The sequence below is a fragment of the Caloenas nicobarica genome, chromosome 4 (genome assembly GCF_036013445.1).
Source record: "Caloenas nicobarica isolate bCalNic1 chromosome 4, bCalNic1.hap1, whole genome shotgun sequence".
In the NCBI taxonomy this organism is placed as follows: domain Eukaryota; kingdom Metazoa; phylum Chordata; class Aves; order Columbiformes; family Columbidae; genus Caloenas; species Caloenas nicobarica.
The window spans coordinates 31401319-31425579 of record NC_088248.1 but is presented as its reverse complement, the minus strand read 5'-3'; the positions used below and the strand labels follow the sequence as shown (position 1 = coordinate 31425579).

At 44.0% G+C, this 24261-nt stretch overlaps 1 protein-coding gene across 1 annotated transcript in view; it reads right to left on the bottom strand.

Moving 5' to 3' along the window:
- The window catches only part of GPRIN3 (GPRIN family member 3), a 30562-nt gene extending 7511 nt beyond the window's left edge, over positions 1-23051 (bottom strand). Inside the window, exon 1 of the mRNA XM_065634211.1 lies at positions 22747-23051. The gene's annotated coding sequence lies outside the window, so the exon portion shown is untranslated. The remainder of the gene's footprint in view (positions 1-22746) is intronic.
- Between the last annotated feature and the right edge of the window lie 1210 nt (positions 23052-24261).

Sequence of the window (24261 nt, the reverse complement as noted above, 5' to 3'; positions counted from 1 at the left end):
CAACACTACGAATTTCCCTCTTGCTGCTTATGAAAATGTCAACAAAACCAGAAGTCTGCACATTTAACAAAACAAAACAAGAAATTTCCAGGAAATTACCAGCAGAAGGTTCTGTCTCCCATTCCCTCTTTAAAAATCTGAGAATCTGAAAAACTATAAATAAGACTGCCAGCATCTCCACCTACTCTCAAATTTAAAAAGCATTTAAAAACAAATAATGAAAAATAATTAAAAAGCAGCTCCCAAACCAATCAAGCACCCCCTACCCAATTCTGGATTCTTATCTGCTTTCCATTCCTTGAGCCCTCATCTCACCCTTGTCTCTACAAATGGAAGAACTGACTATTTGTTCTTAACAGTTCTAATCTCATTATGTGACCCCTCAGCTCATCATGAAAATCATCAGACAACTGCATGGGTTAACGACACAGATAAGCATCTGCTGAAGTAGCAGTTCAGCCTCTCTTCTCATCTCCCGATCCAAGGAAAATACAATGGCATGCTCTAACTCATATTACACCACTGACTATATAGAACATGAAGCACATTTCTTTAAATTTTAAACACACACATGCATTTGCATCCTTCTCATTCTGCACCCAGTGTTTTTTGTGTGCGTTTTTTTTTTTTTCCCCAGCTCATTAAGTTGTTTCTCTCTGTAAACGCTGTGACTTCCTCTTTTTAGTGTCAAAGGGTGTTTGTTATTGTTTGTTTGCGAAAAATTTGATTCATGGGTTATTTTCTCCTAATCATCTGTGGCACCGAAGGCTGGCACTACAAACGAAGGACAGCACAAACCAAGGACATATTCACCAAAATACAAAAGAGGTTGCCTGAAGAGGTAAGGTACAAGACACACAGCTTCCATCTGTTGGTGTGCTTTGGGATGCTGATAAGAGACAGACTCGTATACAAAAAAGCAGTTGCTCTCAGATGAGGAGAAGGAAAACTTTGCAGTATCAAGTACACACAGAATAATATATTTGTCCAGCTCTATGTTTCTATCTATTCTAGCTATACAATACTATTTTTACAAGTGAATCCAACAGATTCATCCTACCAAATATAATTTATCATCTTTCAAAAATCAAAATAACGTCTAAAATATTTCAATTATTAGAATGCAATACCAATTTTTGCATCAGCACAAAAACGTAAATAAACTGGTTTGCTTTAATTTTTGGCACTGCCCAAGCACTCTTCATTTTCAATTACACTCCAGTAAGTGTGATGATTTTCACTGGATAATGAATATATTAAAAATAATCTTCAAATGTGGCTCTACAGTTTTCCCAATATGGGAAACAACCACGTAGCAAGAGGCAACAGGGGATGCCCACGGACACCTTGCATACATGTGGTTCCCCCAAAAGATGAGGATGGCATTTCAAGAAGAAGGTGCACAAAGTCCCACTTCTCCTCCAATGCCTGGGGACAGCACATTATTGCCAGCCACAGCTGCAAAGACCACAGGGACCCATGCCAGGGACAGACGGGGAGGTGGATGGCAGAAGCAATAAGTTCAACACCATGAGGCTGCAGCAGGCTCCGTGCAGGCGTTATGCAAAGCGGGTGACTGTATGCACTGGTTTGATTTTGACCGGCCTCTGCTGATGCACTTTATCAGAACTGAGTTATGGGTTATAAGTCCAAAGGGAAAAACACAGGGTAAGTACTTAAGAAAAATGTCAAGCTCTGCTTGTCTTTGCTTTGTGATGGTAATAGATGGAGGGAAATCTGGTGAAAAATCAAGGGCAAGATGCAGTGCCATTTTTTGCCAAAACCAGAAGGCTTCCTGGTCAGCCTGGCAGCTACGGAACATTTATCTAGCAATATTTTGTACAAGCTAAAGAAATATATTTTTCTGGTTGTTGACTCTGCAAAATGCAGAACATAGGAGCTCCACTTTGGAAGGACAAAGCACAGCTTAACCTGCTGCCCACAGGATGAGAAAATGGGTTAAGCCAGTCCTACTAAATCATACAGTGGCCTCTGGGCCCAAGCCAAAGCAAAGCAAACTGCTTTACATCTTCCTTCATTTTGCTGAGCTTTGACAAACCTTAAGTACACCCTCCCAAGAGGCCACAGTCACCATATGACGAATGATATAGTCTGCTCAACTAGATGCAAAAGCAACTCTTCTTAATTTAAAACACATTTAAAAATCTAATATTTACAATATTTTCTCACTGCATCGTGCAGGTGGCATTGCTGGATTTTGTTTCGGCAGGTAGCTCTTGCACACGTTCTCTTTAAATCTCTGCACTCTGTGCTCCCCAGACTCTTGCTGAATTCCTGGGAGTCCAGACAGGGCAGTGTCCAGCAGGCTGCAGAAGAGACCGGATCTCTTAGGTACTCTCAGATACTTCGCAGTGAGCACAAGGGATTGTCTACCCATAACTTTGGTACTGCAGTATTTATCTCAGTTTAGAAGCAGGCATCAGTCTCTCCATCCCTAGCATGACCTCAGGATTTCCAGAAAAATCAGTACTGCCTAAGCAGCTTTATGCTGGTATAAAAAGTGTGCACCCAGGCAGGGCCGAGCCAGATTTGGGGTGTACATCTGCTTTAACTTCAGGCTGGAGGGTGCAAACCTATACAAGTCCCATGGCTGGCTGAGTTCAGGACGGTGCTGACAAGCTCATCCAAGAGTTTGGGCTTGTGACCTTGAGAAGAGCCTCGCCCCAACACTTCCAAATGGTCCAGAGACACGTGTGCACCTCAGCAGTCACCCTGGGACACGTGTGAATATCTGCAGACAGCTTTTAATAGGCAGGCCCACAACCATGGATGAATACAAACTGTCACGACCAAGCCTGACTCATCTCTACTGCTCTGCTGGCAGCAGAATAATTAGTTGCCCTTCAAGTAAAAAGATATCCGTCTAAAAGGAAGTAAAACCACATGATGTAAATCTTCTGCATGCATGTAAACTTCACTCTTGGTTGCATTTTGCTTTTAATATCTGTCAGCAAATAACTGCATCAGAAGAGATCACATTATCCTCTTCTTTACCCTGATGTGCACAGCTACTGCAGTCACACCAGTGGCTTTCACTCAGAGGTTCTCCAGCACCAAAGCTGGGCTAGATCTGCTGAAGAGGTCACTGTCCTCTGGCCACAGCCAAAGGCATCAGGCTGGCATGTGCTGTGGAAGTGCTGCAAGAGCAGCTTGTTTTCCTGGGAGTAAGGACCAAGTGGTTATGGATTTATGGGTGCACCCTGGTTTTGCAAAACTGTCAGGTTTCCAGTAGGAAAATAGAGTTGATTTGTGCTCGAATGCTTTTTAAAGAAGGGAATACCAATATTCAAAAGCAGTAGAAAGTATAGTCTCAAGAAGATTGCTAGAAATCAACATTTGGAAAGGAGATTGAAAATCCTGATTAAGAATTTGTGGCATCATCTGTTGCCCTTGAAGATTTGAGCTTTCAAAGCTCACATCCTTTCCAAGGATTAAAAGCCTTTACCATGGGAAGCCAAGATCCTCACATAATTGCAGCCTCTAGGACCTCCCAAAGGAGCCCCACGCATGGTCAGAGCAGAGTGTTGCAGGGAGGAACCACAGGAGGGCTGGGTGGCAGCCTGAACCCTGCTTCTGCATGCACCACCTCCACGCCCTTCTCCCTACACCGTCCCCTGCTCTGCCCCATGTCCGCGTCCTGCCCCTCTACTTTCCCCCCTCAGTTTGTGCTCCGCTGTGTTCCCCAGCATTGTCTCCACCAGCAGAGAGGGGTCTTGGGAGGCAGCACAGGACGACAGACAGACTCTCTGTTTGCACGCCTGCTCCCAGGGCTGCAGCACCCTGTAAAAAGGCTTTCTTCAGCAAGGCATTTAAGTATGCGAAAGTCCCTGCTGAACATCAGGCTTGCTGCAGAACACCGCCAAGAGCCTGGCAGTCTTTCTTCTCCAAGGTGAAAAGGAAGGATAAATGGTTTTATGAAAACAGCCAAATCAAACAACAACTACAGCGACTGGCAGCCAGCTGTAACAGTTGCATAAGCTACAGTGACATCCTACCTCATATCCCTGGCCACCCTAGAGGGGATGTGACATGTGGGCAAAACCCACAGGGATATGTATTTGTTTTTGTTTTGTTTTTCCCCCAGCAGCTTTTTCTTTTTTTTTTTTTTTTTTAAATTTTTTATTTCGGTATATAAGACTGGAAGCGACTTTTAAGGAAATGCAGCCTGACTTCAAGGGTAAGCCGCATTTCAGGAGGAATGTCTGTGTACATGCTTCTGACATGTGCACATGAGAGGAAACCAGCAACCTGCTGTCCACATCAGGCAGGCGACTCTGTTTCACAGAGCTCACTGCCACGTTATTTTTCTTCAGCTTATTATTGAGTAAAAACAAGAAGTGGTGCTTGAGGGATGTGAACGGGAGCGTTGTATGGACCTTTCAAGCACTGCTTTCATGTTTGATGTTGAAAGCAACAGAATTGTCCATCAACCAAATGGGAATTTCATTTTTTATCTATCCTGCTATGTTTTTCTGTCTGATAAAAGTGTGGTGAAATCTAACCCCTCATTAATGCATTTCATGCAACTGAATGTATTTGAATGTCAACGGCTGACAAACAAAAGCCCTGTTTTTTGAGAGAGCAGCTTAACAATGGCCAACAATAAATACCTTTTTCCTACACAGCAATGCCAATATGATTTCATTATAAAGCAGAGTGATCATATTTAGGGGTGAAAGGATAACACTGGCTCAATGCCCATGGAATTCTTGCTTTCTCCGCTAAGACTCGCAGTCAACTAACAGCAACCAGAATGGTGAGGTTTATGTGGACATTCATCTATTGGGAGCTGGACCAAGACCAAAACCACATTTTGTGTGGTCAGAAAAACAGAACTACTGCTGAGTAGCTGTGTCTTGGAAAGGGTGGCTCTATGGGACAAAGGACGTTATCTACTAACATGTTTTCAGATCCTCAAAAGCAAATTTCCTGCACTGAATGCAAACACTCATGACTGAAGCAACCCCAGTAGCAGTCGTAGCACCCTAGTTAATTGGGCACGATTTGCTGCTGAGGAACCATATTATTGGTGCCCGATAGCAGAGGAATATCTTTTGCATAACGTAAAAAACAACTATGATTTTAAACTCTCATGCACCATCTGAAAAATGTTCTTCTCATGTATCACATTATTCTAGTGAAGACACTAGGCTCAGTATTAGAGAAAGGAATAGTTTTATATATAACAGGCACCTGGCAAAGGACATATCCATTCTCATTTACAGGTGTTATCCTAACAGAAAACAACTACTCCAAATGGCATGTAATTAGAGAAGAAGAATGCCTAACCAGTCATTACTGTAGCAGAAATCTGCCATAGCGTATGATTAATCTAAGAAAGGCACGATGATGATCTCACCACGTCTGCTCTTGCCCCCTGGCTATCAGAAACACAACTAATGTGAATAAAGAGGCTGGCAACTAAAACAGCTATCACCGTGGCTCTTTTTTTAAAGAAAAAAAACCAGTTAAAAATATATTGCCTTCTTCCTGCTGCCACCTCAGCAGTTGCTTCCTGTTCCTTCACGCTCTCACCTTGCTCTGCTGCTATCTGTCATGGACAATAAAAGCAGTAAAAAGAACAAAATAATCTCCTTAGTAAACCGCCTCCTGCTAAACACCTTCTCAAAAAAACACAAGAGGAAACGCCATGTGCTGGGCCACTTTTTGTCTGATGTATTGAGGCTCTGCAGGAAACCAAATGGCTGCAGGTTGGAAGCCTTCAGTGTTGAGATAAAATCGGAGCAATTCAGTGGTGTCTTTACAACGCTGGTAAATGCTCTTTTGAGGGCAATGACTCAAACCTGTACATCCAGCGAAGGACTCTAGCCTGCTCACCTCAAGTCACACGAGCTTAAGATATGACTTCGGTGGGACCGTTACATGAAGAGCTGTAATCTCAGTCTCAGTCTCTTTCTTTTTCTTTACTTGAGGCTATACACTTTATTTTCTTGAATGTTGACCCCAATGGAATTGGACCAAACCAGGGACCAGCGCCTCATTCGTTTTTTTTTTTTTTTAACTGAGGTACTTCGTGTGGGGTACTGCATGGGGAGGCAGGAGGTGCTAACCAACCAGGAATAGGGTGACACATCCCAAATGATACCTTGCAAAGCCAGGAAAAATGACAGTTGTTACTTACTGCAGGTAGTCAGTGACACTATCATGCTTTCTATCCAGAGACGATGGACAGCCTAACCACGTACACAGCACTGCAGCTGTGTGAGGGCTTCCAGCCACTCGCCGCTAATGAAGGCAAGTGCTAGACAGGAACATGTTCATAAAATATTACGCCTATAAACCACACTGTGTCTTCTTCAGCCTCCACCCAGAGCTGACAGATCATTGAAAGACATATCTGAGAAACCTCCCAGATGGCAGCAACTGCCTCTGCCACATATCTGATTAGGTAAAATTGAGAGAAACTTATTACTTTTCTGGCTCGGCTCTTGGCTTGAGAAAATCAGGTATTCGGCACTGATACCAATTCAGCATTGGTAAAAATCAATCCCCAAACCTTACCTAACTTTGAGTTCTGAAATTCCCTCTATAACCAGAGAGCTCTTCAGGACAAAGAGAGGCTCCTTAAGTCCTCTCCATCCACCACACAGATGTGCTTGAACAAAGAGACTGCAGTGCTTTCCCTGGGTGAAGAAGCCACCTCACCAAGTCACTCTCTCAACACCTCTGCCTTCCTGCAGCAAAGAAAAACACCAACAGCTGTGCTATACAACAGCATATTTTGGGAACAACTTGTTATTTGCAGTCTATCCCACAGGTGTCTGATGGTAATAGCTTTTCAGAATTGCCCTTGCAGGCAGCCCAGGGGTGTAAAAATCTCACACTAACAATCACAGGAACCATCGTCTCTTCCATTAGTACGGTCTCCTAACAATGACTTATTTAAAACATGTAATTTTATCCTTAGATTCAATGTGCTTCCATCCTTCCAGCCCCAACAACTACCTGCAGCTTTTTATATGATGTTTTAAATGTGGATTTTCATAGGCTTAAGAATAATTACATTCTCTGCTTCCAAATTCTTAAAAATCACAGTGCTTATAAGACAAATCCTTAATAGTGCCTGAGACTTGAGAGGCCCCATCTGCGTCAGGACCAAACTAAAACCAGAAATACTTCCTCAAGATGGCAAATATTTATGAGACGGTAATGCAAAATCTGGAAATCAGTTCAATAAAATGTGCTGGAAACAGAGACCCAGCATGTCTTATTTTGTAAAGCCTTTCAAAGCTAAAAATAATAATATCGGGAGTCAATTACTGGATTCATCATAAGTTGAAATTTTGCATGTGGTGATATAGTTACAGCTGTATCCATACCTTGAACTTCTGCCTTACCCATACCAAATGTATGGTACGTACCCTGGGCTTCTGCTAAGGCCATGAGGGCTTACACCAGCTAATGCGACATTCTTCCTCCAGTTGAGGGCTGGGATCTTCCAGAGCTAGAGTTCCAGGTTTACACTGAGCCTAACACTGGGCATACCTCTTCTCATTTCTTCTGCATTTAAGCCAGGCATATTTACATTTCCATTTATCAGGTGACTGAAACAGCACACACTGTGGTGGAGGCACCGGTAAAAAACATTAACTTTTACTTGAATCACTGTCCCTCAGGATGATTGCCAAATTGGTTAATGAATATAATTATCATTAATTAAAATGGCAGCTCGAACAAGATATATCACATCTGGGCTTAACAAAGTCTCAGGTTTACTGAAACTAGCTGCCTCAACCACCGGGCCAAACCCCAACCAGGCAGCCTCAGGGGCAGCATGACCGGCACTCACCCTGTCATCTATCCCTGCAGCTCACCTTTGTGTATGGTGGAGCTACAAGCTTCTCAAGCTACACAAAGTTGCTTCATGGTAGGAAAGCAAAACATGTCCCCAGGCACGAAAACAACAACAGCACCAAACCAAACAAAACCCCCACAAAACCCAACAGCAACAAAAAACAACAAAGAAACAACAAAAAAACCCCCCACAAAAACAAAAGAGAGAGAGATGTGGCAGCCACAAGCAATTACAGAGTTTATCACCCAATGCCCATCCCCTCAGATCAGGCTGTGTTCCGTTTTATTCCTCTTCAGAGCAGTTCTAGCTGCCCTTGCTCAAGCTGCCAGCATATTTAACCTGCAAATCTTAGAAGTGAGCTGGGGTCAGGCTGTACCTTGCTGGAGCAGAGCTGTGAGCGAGCGGGGCTGTGCGATGGCTTTGTCCTTGTGTCTAAGTCAGCCGGAGTGGAAGCTGGCGGGGTGTGAAAAAGGATCATTCACAGCTTAGGGCTTAATTACTGGACTTGCACTGAACACAGATGCCTCATGCACAGAGGCATACTTGAAGGAGTGAGAGAACATACGGCAACCTTAGAGCCAGGATGAAAATTCAGACAAGATCACAGAATCACAGAATCACAGAATGTTAGGGATTGGAAGGGACCTCAAAAGATCATCTAGTCCAATCCCCCTGCCAGGGCAGGAACACCTAGGTGAGGTTACACAGGAAGGCGTCCAGGCGGGTTTGAATGTCTCCAGAGAAGGAGAATCCACAACCCCCCTGGGCAGCCTGTTCCAGTGTTCCGTCACACTCACTGAGAAGAAGTTTCTTCTCAAATTTAAGTGGAACCTCTTGTGTTCCAGCTTGAACCCATTACCCCTTGTCTTACTGTTGGTTGTCACCGAGAAGAGCCTGGCTCCATCCTCGTGACACCCACCCTTTATATATTTATAAACATTGATGAGGTCACCCCTCAGTCTCCTCTTCTCCAAGCTAAAGAGACCCAGCTCCCTCAGCCTTTCCTCATAAGGGAGATGCTCCACTCCCTTCATCATCTTCGTGGCCCTGTGCTGGACTCTCTCCAGCAGTTCCCTGTCCTTCTGGAACTGAGGGGCCCAGAACTGGACACAATATTCCAGATGTGGTCTCACCAGGGCAGAGTAGAGGGGAAGGAGAACCTCTCTCGACCTACTAACCACCCCCCTTCTAATACACCCCAGGATGCCATTGGCCTTCCTGGCCACAAGGGCACAGTGCTGGCTTATGGTCATCCTGCTGTCCACCAGGACCCCCAGGGCCCTTTCCCCTACACTGCTCTCTAATAGGTCATTCCCCAACCTGTACTGGAACCTGGGGTTGTTCCTGCCCAGATGCAAGACTCTACATTTGGTACAGATGGTTTATTTCCACATAGGACCTTCTTGAAGATAAGTGCTAGATACTTCAACCAGTCATCTGACAGCTGTGGATGCACAGTAGGCTTCCTACCACAATGTATTTTTATTGGCATCCTATTTATGGATACAATTTTCATTACCACAAGCTATGCATACATACGTGACTGCAGACAGACAGACATATACATATAAAATTTTATACATGCTAATGTAAAGATAGGCATCCAGCCTAATCTGGGTGACTAAAGCTAGGCACTTAAATCAAAGAAGTCTGGTTCTCAAAAGTGCTGAATAATCAGAAATACCAGTAAAGCCAGTGGGAGCCAAAAGTTGCTCAATATTTTTGAAAATACAATTCCTTTTGTTCCTGTTCTTAACCAAGAAATGCCAGAAGGCCCTAACATATTCTGCCATTTTGCTGGATGCTACATGTGAGCATAGAGATACCAAACATTCATAGCTGACGCAGGCAAGATACAGAGCAGAGATAGGAACCGGTATTTTTCTGCCTCTTCTTCAGAAGCTAACACAGCTGAAGATCACAGAGAAAATTATGCAACAGACACTGTTTCATGCCAGTGATTTAACTACAGAACCTTTCTCCTACATGTCATCATCTCCTGCAAAAAACTCGTTGCAATAATAAGGAATCCAGCTTCAGAGATCTACCTTTGAAGCATCACCAGAAAATATTAAAAAGGGTGTCCTCTCACTGGCTTACTGACATACAGCAAGCCCTGAATCTATAAAGAGGCAAAGCAGACTGGTACCTGTGTTAAAGCACACGCTAGAAAACCAAACAAGTGTACAGAATATGCTGCTGCCAGCATTTCTGAAGAAAAAAAATTATCAAAACCACAAAATGCCAAAACCACTACCTTAAAGCTGAACAAGCAAAGGATGTCACTGATCTAGGAAGGCCATCCACCCAAAAAGAGTCCTTGCAACCACTGCAGTTCTGTGTTGACACAAGGAGGTAAGCACTTTTGAAACGGCTCTGTTAATGCTCTTGCTCTTCCAAAAGTTTGGGCAGGACATAGGATTGGATGGGCTATGAACATTTGACAACACAAAGGAGGACATCCAGTGTGAACAGGCCAGCAGGCAATGAGAGCAAGCAACTCCACTCAATATTTTTTTTTTTTTTTTTCTTACAGGTGAGCTGCTTCTTTTGCACAGAGCAAGGCTGGAAATTTGTTTTGAATGACCCTTCCTATAAACCTGTAGCCTGTGTGCTTGAGCAAGGGGACCTAGAGCAGATCACAAACGAATGGAAGAAGTATGTGGGCAGAGAGGCAGATTGGGTCAGAAGATGAAGCAAGTCCAAGCTATAGAGCTAGGAAACTGAAGGCAATTTATCAGATGTTCCTTGTATAACCATATTATAAAAAACTCAGGCTCCACTCCAAGAAACTTGGCTGTCACTAAGGTGCGGAGCCTGAACCTTCCCCTCCATCTCTGCTCAGCTGCTGGTCAGCACAGTCCAGGTTAACTCTGCTATAGCTTGGTCCTCACTACCTCAGCTCTGTTCACTCTGCTCCCTCATCTATTTATTAACAACTCTAAACACCAGGCATGGGCAGCCACAGGAAAACTCTTGCATTTGTTCTACTCCAAGTCAACAGGAGAAAAACATTTTTGCAAATGCAGACTGCCTTGGGCGGTGACTCAAGAGAGACAGATGTTTGGTTAGCACTGCAGATGGGCTGGATGATCCTCCATCTTTGATCACTTCAAAACTCCCACTCTTTTCCTTTCCTAGGAGGACAGAAAACGTGCTCTTTTCCCCTAGTGCATGTGGGCTTTGCCCTTTACTTTAAGGGAAAAGCTGCAATTAGTGGAAATTCATTAACCCCCTGGTCTTCTCTTTGGGCAGCAACTAGGTCAAGTTGCTCAGCTGTTGAAGTTCAAGGTTAGTGTGCCTCAGTCCTAAGTTTTTCCCACGAAACTGGAGAATGAGGCTAAATGCTGATCCTGGGAACACCGGCCTTCTCCCACATGGACTCAATGACTTTATTCCGTTGATGAGGCTGACCTGTCTCTACACCTGCTGAGTGAATTCTGGCTGGGTAAGAAAGCATAAGAAATTAAGGGGCAAAAGGGAAAGCTGGTCTTTAAACAAAAAAAAAAAAAAAAGAAAAAGAAAAAAGAAAAAAAAAAAGAGGACATGCAGGAGAAAGTAAGTTGGTTGGTCTATGTGATACAGAAATTCATTGGCCCTCTGCCTCCTGGAACTAAGCTTGAATGCTCTTCCAGCACTGATTCCCCATCTGTCTCTTACTCTGTGCTCCTTGCCAGACCATTTCACAGCTTCATATAGCTCAAGGCCAGGAAGTCGTTCACAATTGGATGTTTTAAAATCATGTTTTGCACCATAGTATATCATCCTTTTGAGAGACAGTTTTGCCACTGTTTAAGTATTCGTGATGGTGACCATGTTCATACCCCTTGCTACCTCACATTGCATGCTCAGCTTGAACATTGTATGTGTCACTCTGTCTTTCAAAGCCTCTGATGAGTATTTTTTCCATTTTCTGATTTTTTTTGGTAGTCTCTTAGGTCTCTGTCTTTCAATGGTTGACTAAGAGCAAACGCTATTCAAAAAACTGTTCTCTGACTATACAGAAAGTATTTTTTTGTGTATAGGGACATAAGAAGCAAAAAAACGAAAGCAAATAGACTTCATTAAAAAAATGCATATGTGCAGAAGGCAAATGCTCATTTTCCTGAAGACTGCCCTCTTTTCAGTCACAAACAGGAAATCCTCTCTCAAGAAAGACAGAATTAGTCATTAAGTGTATATGAATGATGAACCACTTCAACTGTCAGCAGTGAAGAATTTCAAATCAAGACTAGGTGACTACAGGAAATTTATCGCAGTTAAGTTCTAGTCATGGAGCTCAGCTCAGGAGCCCATGGATGGAATTCCACATGCAGCACACAAAGTCAGCCTTCAAGAGGGGGAAGGAGAGATGGAAGAATACTGCATTAATTCAAAGAGTAATCTATATTTTCGTGCATATTTCTTCTTCAAAATGCTCTCAAAAACTAAGCTAACGGTTCCACACCAAGACAAATTTAACTGTGTCTTTAACTCCACTGTGCAAAAGCTTAGCGAGGGCCACCATATGGTCTGTTAGAAAATAGGTACTTTTACGCTCCGATTTCCATTCAAGATATAAGGAGAAGTTGAATCATTAAGCACTCGAAAAAAGGTTCAAAGAAGCATCAGGAAGACTGCATGAAAGTGATCATAAACCCACTTTCTGCAGCCAGACACAGAACTGAGAAGGTCATGACAAGACATATTCAGCGTCTTTTTCTTTGCAAACTTTCTACCATTCCGGTCTTTCTTAAATTGAATGATAGGAACCTATTACAACAAACCATTGCATAGAAAACTTTGGGCTTGAAATCCTTCTGCACAGTGCACTGCATCTATGCAAAGCACATTGGAGACAGGTTCTGGATTTGCAGAAGCCACTGGTACAGACTTTTAACTCTTGGGAGTTCATTAGCATCACTATCTGCTGTTTAGGGTGGTGCCATTGCTGTGTACAAGCCAGGAATATTTCAGGACCATCACTAAAGACTGTAGCAGACAAGGATTACAAAGGCCATGCTACTGGCTGGATGAAGTATCATGGCTAGAGATATTCTGTCCATTGGTCTCTACTTCATCTGCCCTAAATTCATTCTGAATCAGCTGCCTAATATTAGATGGCTGAAAAGATGATGTCATTTGGCTTCACATCAGAATGGCAACTATGGTGTTTGGAGTAATTTCCTATCAATTTATTATTTCTGGTTGGATACCTCTGGCAGCTCCATTTGATGGGGTTGCATCAAAGGAATTACAGCCTTTAACTGCAGGGTCAAATTTCATCCTTCTAAAATTTTTTTCTTCTGAGCAGCATTTTAGCTACTGGCACTAACGTGATTTAACAATAGTAGGTGTGGCTTTGATTGCCAACTAGTTGAACTCATGTGGTGGTTAAAGACTAATTTGATTGCTGAAGTTAGATGAGAAATCACATGAAAAAGAAGAAAGCTTTCAATGGGCAAAGGATGAGACAAACTGAGGCTGAGTAGGTGGGATTTATTAGTCATCAGAAGGCAGGCTCTGCTACTGGAGAAGCAACATGACATGGGTTGTCTCGGAGCATCTGTGCAGATGGAACTGATGAGTAACAGCAAATAACACTCATTACACAGGTCACTATTTCGGATCATAGTATTAGAAATGTAATGTAATTGAAGCATACTTTCTTGGTAGATACTTAACAAAACTATTATTAGCTTTGTCTTCCTTTTACTTTATTTTCTTCTCCCAAGACTTTTGAGGAGCAGCTCAAACAGACTTTGTGTGGGCTCTCTCCCTGTCATCTGCGTGTTTGGGTTGGCTGCTGATAGACTGGCTGCTTACATTCCTGCAGGCATGTTGATTTGGATGTAACATATACAAATAGCCTGCATTCAGGAACCTAGCTGAAAAAAAAACATGTGCCATATTACTAATACATTCAGTCCACTCATCTTCTCGTTAGGGAGCATGTGTGAGCGTGCTTATTGTCCATCTCTTTGGCAAGCCTCCTGCCACCTTCCTGCCTCCTCCAGAATGGAAAATTGTAATTCTAAAATAGGTCATTTTATTATAAAAATACATTTTCCAAGCAATATTCCCCTGAGGCCCTTCATGTTAAGAGCATCTTTTGAACTGGATAAATACTGTTCTGCCATTTCCCAATATCAACTGCACATGTTTCTGCAATAATGGCCAAGCATGGTCCATCTGGAAGCAACACTCAAAGTAGAATATTTCTGAGGGGAGGCCTTATGATAGGGTATTATCTTCTTTTATTGCACTGTGGATGGTGTAAAGTGGCTCCATGACTTGAAGTTTGACCCTTTAAGTTGAGGTGTACACTGAACCCAGCCAGGAGGTTAAGACCCCTCTCCCTCACTGAAGGAAGGACCATCTCTGTTAGTTTCTATGTCTGCTATATAGAGGAGGAAACAGTTTGTCCCTTCCGTTTCTTAGGCATCATGCTAATCACGACTTAAACAATCAATAAAGGCTGGATTAATTCTTAAGTGTCAAAAGCAAAAGCAGCTAAATTAATGAAGTCAATCCTTCTGTAATACCCATTTGTTAAAATTTTCCCCTGCATCTCCTGATGGAGCTTGCTTGACTTCTCAGGAAATGAATGAACAGCTTTTACTCCTCAGTCACAGTCTGCAGTGCACCCTCATCAGCACATGGCCAAAACTACAAGCCCTATGTTCTCAGGTATGAGATAAACAGCACAAATTCTGTGCAGTCCTGACCTGAAGTCACTACGTGCAGGTGTGGGTCTTCCAAGTCTATTCAGCCCCTGGCTGAGGTAAGTGAAAGCACATTTGCAATTAGTAGTGCTCATGCTTATGGCATAAGCAGGTTTATTTGAAGGACTGAACAGCAGGCAGGGGCTCGAAAGCCAGGTCGCTTTATTCTGCCGTACCATGGACTGGGGTGACCCTTCGCTTATCCCTTCTGTGAAAATGCCTTTGAACCTGCAACTAAGAACTGTCAAATGTTATCATGGTTGCATTTGTAACTGGGATACATGTTCCTACAGACTGGATGGAAACTGGTACGTCAGTTTTCAGAGTGCTGAAGCAGGAGATCTTGTAAGGCTACTGTTTAGCTTGAGCAGAAATCTGGGTTCTGATAGACCTATACAGACCTTCATAGACCATTCACTGGCTTTTAACAGATAGTCCCTAATTATTAACCTCAAGACGAGGATTAACATTTTCTTTTAATGAATATGGAGATGCTGTGGCATGCTGCATATAAAACTTTCAGCACTTGTGAAATACCAGCCTTTCATCTTGTTTCCATACAGCTCTTCTCAGAGTACCATCTTCCTGCCAAATATTTTATCACATTACTTCTACCCCTTCCTACACCCTCCAGCATGCTTATTATATTTTATCATTTTCCTAATGACTCATCTCTAAAGCTAAGTCTTTCAACTGTGTGAAGTTTTCTTGTGAAACTGATGCTTCAGGGGAAGGAGAGTGACATTAATGATAGTGACCCTCTAGTTTGTTAAATAGTAAGGGCTGATTATCCTTCAGCCTTCTCTAGCCTAAAGGCTAGATAACTCCCCAGCAGCCAGACTGCTTCTAGGAGACCAGAGCTGGGAAGATTTATAGGGCTTTTACACCCTTCTGGTTTCTGAAGCTGGGACCTGGTGATGTCTAGTTCATTCCTCAGTGCCCAGAGGACACTCTAAAAACCGCTTGGAACTGTAGCTCCAGTAGTCTAAGAAAATGGGGACTTGCTAAAATACAAGCGCCCTGTCCACATAATCTTTGTGAGAAGATTTCCTATCTAGTCCATTCCACTGACTTTCCAGATTTACTCCGCTGTTTGATCCTGCTTTTGGCATTTCTCCCTGGTCAGATGGAGCCCTGTGGAAGGGGAGGACCGTTCCCTGAGCACTTGGCAGACACGCTACTTGTGGGACTAAGATCACACTGACAACACACTCGAGGTAAAGCACCAGTCCTTGGACTTCAGCATGTTTTGCAGTTTCTTTACTAAGGCAAAATGGCTGCCCAAGAGCAGAAAATCACTTTCAGTCAGTCTGGCTGTAGGTTAAGGGACTCTGCTCACCCCTGAGCTGAGAGACCCCACATCGGTGCCAGAAAAACCATGCTCCGGCTCTACCCTCTACCAACAGGAACACTTGCTTTTTCCCAGAGCTGTGTAAAATCAAATTAGTAACCAGTCTACTGTTCTTTTCCTTTATTGTTCCACCCAGGAAAGGACAAACCCATCCATCTGAAATCTGTGCCCAACCACCTAATATTTTTATGTGTTTTGTACACAAATGTTAATGAATTGACTCCTCTTTACACGAATTTAAGGTAACATCAGATGCTTTGTTATCCCGCATTGGAAATCCCTGTCGTTGCCATAATAACACCTTGACTGATTTTCTCAGATTTCTTGTGACTTTCCCATGGAGCAGCAGGTCTAGTCTTCCATGTAAAAAGGGGGCCCTGGAGCCACTGGAAAATTTCTGAATTAAATCTTGACTGACTTCACTGCCACCAATTGAGAAAAGCCATTGCTTTTTATAGTATCCTTTTAAGATTAGTCATAATGTAGCACAATGTTCATGTCTTTTTGTGTTCCTGTTGTCTTTTTGCATGCAGAGCATTAAAGTAATTGCACAGCACCTTGTTTTGTTTTGCTTTTTTATTTATTTTTTTTTTACTTCCCTTTTAAAAACTGAGCTTTTGGTTTATTCGCACATAAGCGTCACTGGGAAAAAAAAGATTTTCACCACTAGAATGCAATCTCAGATCCCGATCACTGTAACCAATATTTGTCCAACTTTTTCCAAAAGAAAAAACAAAAACAAAAACAAAAAACAACCAACCACATATGCATACATATACATATAGAAAGCCATCTTGATTTTGGGGATAAAACAGCAACTAGTAATAATTGCATGATTGTGAAGAGCTGACAATATTAATTATAATCACTGAGCTACAGCAGAATCTCAAGAAACAGGTGTCACAGAGAGGATTCAAGGATACAGTGATTACTTTTTAAGATTATTTGAAACACCTGGTCCTTTTAGCAGGGGAAAAAAAAAAAAAAAAAAAAAGGTCAGACAAAAGGGCAAATAATAAGACCTGCCAAAGCTGAATGTTCAACCACCACTTTCTGACTATGATATTCATATTGTTTTTTTCAGGCAATAAGAATACATTACTTCTGATTGCAGGCTCTTTTCAAGCAAGCTTTCCTACACTTGCCACTTCAGTCCTCACATGTGCTTCAGTTGAACAAACACCTAGTTGTAGCTTACTGAACTACTGAGGTAGCTTTGTTAGTTCTTGCCAGACTTTGCTAGACTACCAGCCCTTCAGAGAACACCGCCCTTGCCCCATTTGTGTGTGTGCATTTATGTATAGGCACACAAATAAGAGTGCCTACATCATTACTATTTAACTAAAGTCAATCCATAGACAATATGAATTATTTTAATCTTAGCAATGTTGCCACTTCCTGGACCTGAAGTTCACCAGACTGCAGAGAAGATTCCCATCTAGCAATGTGCTTCATATCTTTTATCACATTTGAGTTTGCTTCCTTAGTAGTGACTGTGAAGGTTGCCTGAGAGGGAGGACAAGAAATAGCTCAGGATACACTCTTCTTATGATCCCATTCTAAAAAAAATTTCTTTTCCACTCAGCAGAATATTTTCATCTTCAAAGCTAGATAGTGATATAACTTAGCTTGGAAAGTGAATTGTTGTCATTTGCCAAGTGATACAAGCTTTGAGTCTCAGCTTAGAGCTGGTCTCCACTATGTTAGATACAGATACTAACGGTATGCAGAGGTGCTAATAGTACAGATACTAATAGTTCAACAAAGCACCGGGGTGTGTGTTTATATCTCCCTTGATTAACTCCTTCTTGTCCTTCTAAGAGAACCACTTTCAGAGGGAGGAAAGCAGGCAAGGAAGTGAGCAAACTCAACTGTTATTACCACATTTTACTTATGTAAAATAAATATAGTAAAATGAACAGTAAAAATAATGGGTGTTGCTAACAATTACAACCACAGGTATAATAGATACAGACTGTTGCTCCTGGATCACTCGAAAAATAACAGGATCTCCCTGGATGTCTGGCTGATATGAGCTGTGGTACCAACTTCCTTACCTGCCCCTAGGTTTTGTAACACAGGATCATGGAGTTAGAGATGGGTGAAAAAAAGAAGAATTCAGTCTATCCTCTGTGGACATGCTTTATTGTAGTATTTGTGATTGTTGGCATTCTTCCCTCCACCTAGATTATTTTCCTGAAATACGTGTCCACTGCTAACAGAGGACAAATCAGGGGGCAAAATGATACTACGTTGTTTCCTAGTTGTTACTCCTTTGGTCTCCACTTTGACTTTTGCCTTTCTCCCTCACACTCTGCATGGAGTTCCAAGTGTTGGTGTTGTGTTTTTTCCATATTTACTCACATCTGCCCTTAAAGATCTGCTGCCAATTTACAAATACAAATTCTTAGGCGTGGACTCCAAGAAACGAATCACTCAACTCTAATAAGTAACTGATCATCTGCGATTAAAAATTTAATCACTGCAAGTCTTTGTTTCTATAACTGTTACTGAGTTCAAGGTCCAAGTATATAATAAAACAGATATATGTAGCCCTTTTCTATTTTTACTGTTTGCAAAAGTAAACCATGCTCAGATAAATTCTCGAAGCTTTTCCTACTGGAAGGTAATTTAACTTCATTCAGAATATATACAGAACTTGTTTTCCTACAGTAAATGTTACCAATCTTTGCTTTGTTTTGACTCTCAAGAAGGTGATGTTTACCTAAGTGATCCAATGTATAAGACCAAATATGACAGGAGTGTCAAACTAATTTTCACCAGGGGCCACATCAGCCTCGCAGTTGCTTTCAAAGGGCTGAATGTAATTTTAGGACTGTATAAATACATCCCTGAAATACAGAATCAGTTTAGACATCTTGTCACATAGCATCGATGCTTACATAACTGGGCACCAAAGTTGTATCTAAGGTTAATACAGAAACAATCCTGGACTACTTTTGTTACATTTCTAATCTTCCTAAATAACATCAAAGTACTGACAATAATGACAAAACTAATTTAAAAGAATTTTGCACAATTCGAAACAGTTCATAACCCTGTAAGGCACGTATGAAAGTTTTATCAGCTATGAAATCTTTACATGTTATTATCTAATTTCACCTGTTAATCCAGGCTTGCTCTTGGATCCACAAAGGCAACAGACTCAGCCTTTATCCCACCTCTGCCTTTAGTGTAGGGGTTATAAATTAAGAAATTATGTGCTGCTAGAAGCACAGTCATACAAGTTACAAAATTTTGCTCTGTCTGTAGCTGTAAGACTACGAGCAGCTTGCTTTTACTCCTACGTTAGTGATGATTTCACAAACAAATCAGATGCAGGATGTTGTTCTTAATACAATCAGGTTCTCCTTTGCTTTGACTGCATCTGGTAGAGGGAGTTTATGCTGTTAAAAATAAAGTTGGCAGTAATAGTTGTAGTACTCAAGACTGACAGATTTTACTACTGCCAACATATTTTGCTAATGAAATCCACCCAGCACTTGTTGAACAGTCTTCAGCTGACACTGTAAGTTTGAGACTCATAAAAATACTACTGTCTGTCTGTCCTGACCTTGTCAGATTAATTAACAGCCACAGTTCATAAAGCTGGGCTGACCCAGGATGGGCATCATGACTCAAGAATGGATATGGATATGTTTTGGGACCAGTCGCCCTATGGAACGATATGAAGATAAGCATGCTCTTCTGATTGCAAAAGGAGTCAAAGAGAAGATGCAACCTTGAGAAGGGAAAGCATAGGTTGAAAGAAAAAAAAAAATCAGAGAAACTAACCCAGCTTGGGGGACAGAAGCTAAATTTGAATTGACGGGGGAAGCTACCTCCCAGGTAGTAAAATTTCAAAATTTCATGTTGGCGGGATATACAATTATACGCATAATAAACAATTCCTAAGATGCTGACACCAGCTATAGAAAATTCACCACAATTCTAGAGCTCATAGGGTCACTCTATTCAATCAGACGTGATACCTGATCTCAGCAATGATTTTCAGACCTTTTAAGGGTACCCCATTCATCCATCACTATTTATACTTAGTACAATCATTTATATAGACATATTTTCAGGGACTCGAGGAGGAAAACAGAAAAGCCTGTGTGAAATTTCAAGAAATATCATCGTCCTGACACTTAAGTCATTACATGACCAGAATGTATTTTTTCTTAATTTTAACACTTATGAAGACATTCTAAAGGTCATTCTAAAGGCTGAAACCTGCCATCTTCATTCATGCAAATAAACCTTAATGACAAGGATAATTACCTCCCTTCATGGGATGATGGTCTGCATGTACAGGCAAGATCTTTAATTTTTGGACCTTTCTTACATCACCCTCCCTCAGCAGACATTAAGTTCTTAGACAGGGTAAGTCAATGTGGTTACAAAAAACCCACTCCCCCTCCAAAAACCAAACCAAGCCAACCTCAACCAAAAAGCCCATTTCAAACATATCCATTATTTTGTACCATCTCCCACAGCAGGTGCCTTCAGACTACTCAGTCTCACCCTTTCAATCTGCTACCTGTCACTGGAAAACCTGACAATATCCTGTCAAAACCAACCACCTCTGGCCCATACTCTCAGACACTGTGCTTTCTAAAGAGAGCTATAAATCCAGGCCTAAGCACACTTCAGAGTAAGTAAAACTCATAAAATTCAAATTAAAGATTCACAATATTATGACAATATATGTATCAGCCTAGACATCATACCCAGCAGTGGAATTTACAGTTCTTTAAAACAGGAAAGCAAATCTCTTTCTCGCCAACACTTGGAGGCACAGCTGAACAAAAGCAGTTATAAAACCAATTCACTGTAATGAGCACTTTCAGTTCGCAGTTTGTATATTACTCAGTATAATTTCTCCCCAGTAAACTTCAAATAACTTTAAGGTCATCTGGCACCAACACTGCCAAGAAGAAGAAATATAGTTTTAGCATGAAGGTCTCAGGAAAAAAGTCAGCGGACTTCTAGAGGGAGAAACACTAGAGCTCTATCATAATATCTGAGCTGCAGAATCTCTGGAAGTGAAGTGACAGGAGAAGGGAAAAGTCCATTTAATACAGGCAGATCCAAAGTTATGTATGTAGGAAGATTTAATTTAAATGCCCCTTACAGGAAAAGCAACCAGCTTCTGAGAAAACCCTGGCTCACAAAGAAATGCAGGGAACTAACAGAAGTTCCCACCGTGTAGCCGTGGGAAAGAAAAGTTCATACCATTGGGTGAATAGACAGGGGAATACTGAGCATGAGGTTATTATCTCTGCACGTGACATTAATGAGAGCCTTCCTGGAATCACTGTGCAGTGCTGGTGGCCAGGGAAGACAACTGTGGGGGCCTGGAGAAGAGTGGCCAAGCCTTCTCCTGGGGAGCATCTGAGTTCCAGGGAGAGACCAAAGGAGCCCAGTCTATTTATCTCATCAGAGACAATGTTAAGTGGCTATTTAATTACTGCGCTTAAATACTTGAGCAGAGAGAGACGATCTGAAACTAGATAGCTATTTAATCTGACAGACAAAGACTTTACGAGATCCAGTAGCTAGAAGATGAAGTCAGAAAAGTTCAAAGTGGAAAAAAAGATGCAAACGTTTAACAAGGAGATTAATGATCGGAGCCAATTACCCAGGAATATAGTTAATTCCCTATCATTGGAAATCATTAAATCAAGACTGTTTGAAGAGGCTGGTGGGCTGGACCTCAGACTCCCTGTAGAATAGTCTGTGCTTTATATCATGAAAGAGACTAGACTATGGGATCGGAATAATTCCTTATGACTCTAATAAATCAATCCACCAGCAGCATTATTAGCTTCTCCTAAGAGAAAAAGAAGGATGACGGAAAAAAGTATTAATGAAGCAAAGGCCTGTATGGGGCACAAAAAACAGGCTGATCTGTGGACAATACACGTTACGGACTGGGAGCTGGCAAGATCGTCTGCAGTTTTACCACTGACTTCAGTAGGTGAAAGAAAAGGCCCGTCCGGGACTTATGACCGGCCCTAACACCCCAAGCCAGGTTGCTCAGCGCGCCTCTAGTGAACTGGCTGTGCGACGCTAACTCGGGAGAGCATCACCAGGCGCATCCCAGCTCGCAACCCGAGCGGACCACCCTCCCGCTCGCAGCTCAGCACCCCCGAGGCCACGGTTTCGGGAGCCCCGGGTTTCGGGGGCACCCGTCAGGGGGTCCATCTGTACACCTGCACGCCTGCCGCCGTCTGGCTTCGCCACCGGGCCAGGGGGACGGCCCTCCACCGTGAACCCACGCCGGGGCGGTGGGGGGCCGGGGCTGCCCCCCGCGGCAGCGACCGCCGGGGCACCTTCCGCGATGCGACACCGCGGCCGCGGGCCGCCGCTATGTTGCCGTGGCGACCGCGCCGCTGCCGTGGCGACCGCGCCGCGCATCCCCCCCAGCCCGGCTTGGTGGAGGGGCACCTTGTTTTTATTTTTGCTTTCAAGTTTTCCGCGCTCCCGGCCACGCGGGAGCCCAACCCGCTTCCAGGCGCCGGTAAAAACCAGCAGAAGACTCGAGAGGCCCCTTCGGGGCTGACCCGGCCCGGCCGCCCCCACCCCCGGGTGTCCGCTCGGGGTGGCGGCGGGCCAGCGGCCGCCCCCCCTCCCCGACTCCTCGGGGCGCGCTTCCCGGGCACGGCTCAGCCCACCCAGCACCCCTGCGCCGGACAAGGCCGGCCGGGCGAGGCAGCCCCCCGCCTCGCCACCCTGCCGTGCCCGGGCACCTGTCCTCGCATCGACCCCGCGCCTCCCCAGCGCCGAAAAAACTTGCTGGTGGGGGGTGTGGAGCTACTTACGATCCCTTCGCTACCCCCGCCCCTTACCTCCGCGGCGGCGCCCGGGGAGCCGCGGACGCGCCGCCGCCGCCGCGGGTAGGGATGACCTTGCGGAGAAATTCATCATCCGGGCAGGAAAACAAGCCCTTCCTCGGGGTGTGCAGCGGCGGGAGGAGGAGGGCGGGCGGCGGGAGGAGAGGAGAGCTCCGCTGGGGTGACACTCCCCGCCGCGGGGGGCAGGGGGGGTGATTCGTGCCTACTACGAAGAGGCAGCGGCGGCAGGCTGCTCAGGCAGACTAGCCCCGGCCAGCCTGCGCCGCCGCCCGGGGAGTCGTGCCGAGCGGTCGGCGGCGCCTCCCGGCCGCTGGCAGCTGCGGCTGGCAACTGGCTTGGGGAGGCGGGGTGCGCCCGGGCTGCGGCGCCGGGCCGGGGCCGGGCTCCCCCCCGCGGCCGCAGGGAGAGCGGAGCAGCTCCCGGGGGGCGGCGAGGGGCCCTCGGCCAGCGGGGATGGCACCTCGCAACCCCCCCGTCGGCGCTTAGCCCCTGCTCCTCGGCTCAAACCCTCCCAACTGCGAAGGGTGCGGGCAGGTACCTGCTTCCAGGGAGGCGTCTCCAGCTCAGGCCAACCCCACCAGAGGCCTCGACTGCCTAATAGAGCCCGGGAGCTGAAGGCTCCTGCCCTCCATCAGGGACACGGGGATGAGGAGGGGGCCCTCGGACCCTCCGGCAGCCGTGCCAGAGCCCCGACGGTGCGCAGGGGATTGCTCTGCATAACCTCCTCTACGAGCCGGCTCTTTCCATCTCCTAAATCAAAACTACACGCTAAGCTTCTTCACGGCAGAAGAGCTAGAACTGCACATCCCAAATCCACTAATTCCATCCACCTCTGCTAGTCCTGCGTATGGCAGCTGAGGAAGCGTGTCTGCAGATAGCTACCTAGGCACCTAATGAGCCGCTTGCTTGCGGAGTTGTGCAAATTTGCATGGGGAATTGCGGTGCATGCAAATGCGGATCAGCTCTTGTCATGTTTTCCGTTTGGATTGTTGTTTCTGATAGGCAAATTTGGCTTCCTGTATGAAGCACTGCCCCTGCAGCAAGCCATCAAAAAATAGATCCAAGCAAAAATATTAGCAGCAAATGACATTTTGGGTTAGGACTCATAATTGTCTGGAATTCTTTGGTCTAATTTCGGTTTATTCCTACCAGTGTGGAATTTTTATCTCTGCTGCAGTCACAGGAAATGGTTCTGCAGTGCCCGATGATTCAAGTCAAGCACAGGTTTACAACTGGGAAGATTTCAGCTCTTCTAACAGATGAATAGAAGCAGGATTTCCAAAACTATAGGACAAGCTGCAAGGAGAACTCTGTTGCAATATGGGAAAGATTGAGGGAAAAAAGAACAGTTGGCTAGAGGACATAAAAAAATAATTTTTATCTCTAATCATCATAAACATCAATGAATCATATTCCCTTGATCCATATGAATGGACTCATACTTTATTCACTGCTCTGGAAAACACCCTCAGGCTCAGTTATTGATCCTAAATCTCTTTGACTCATGGG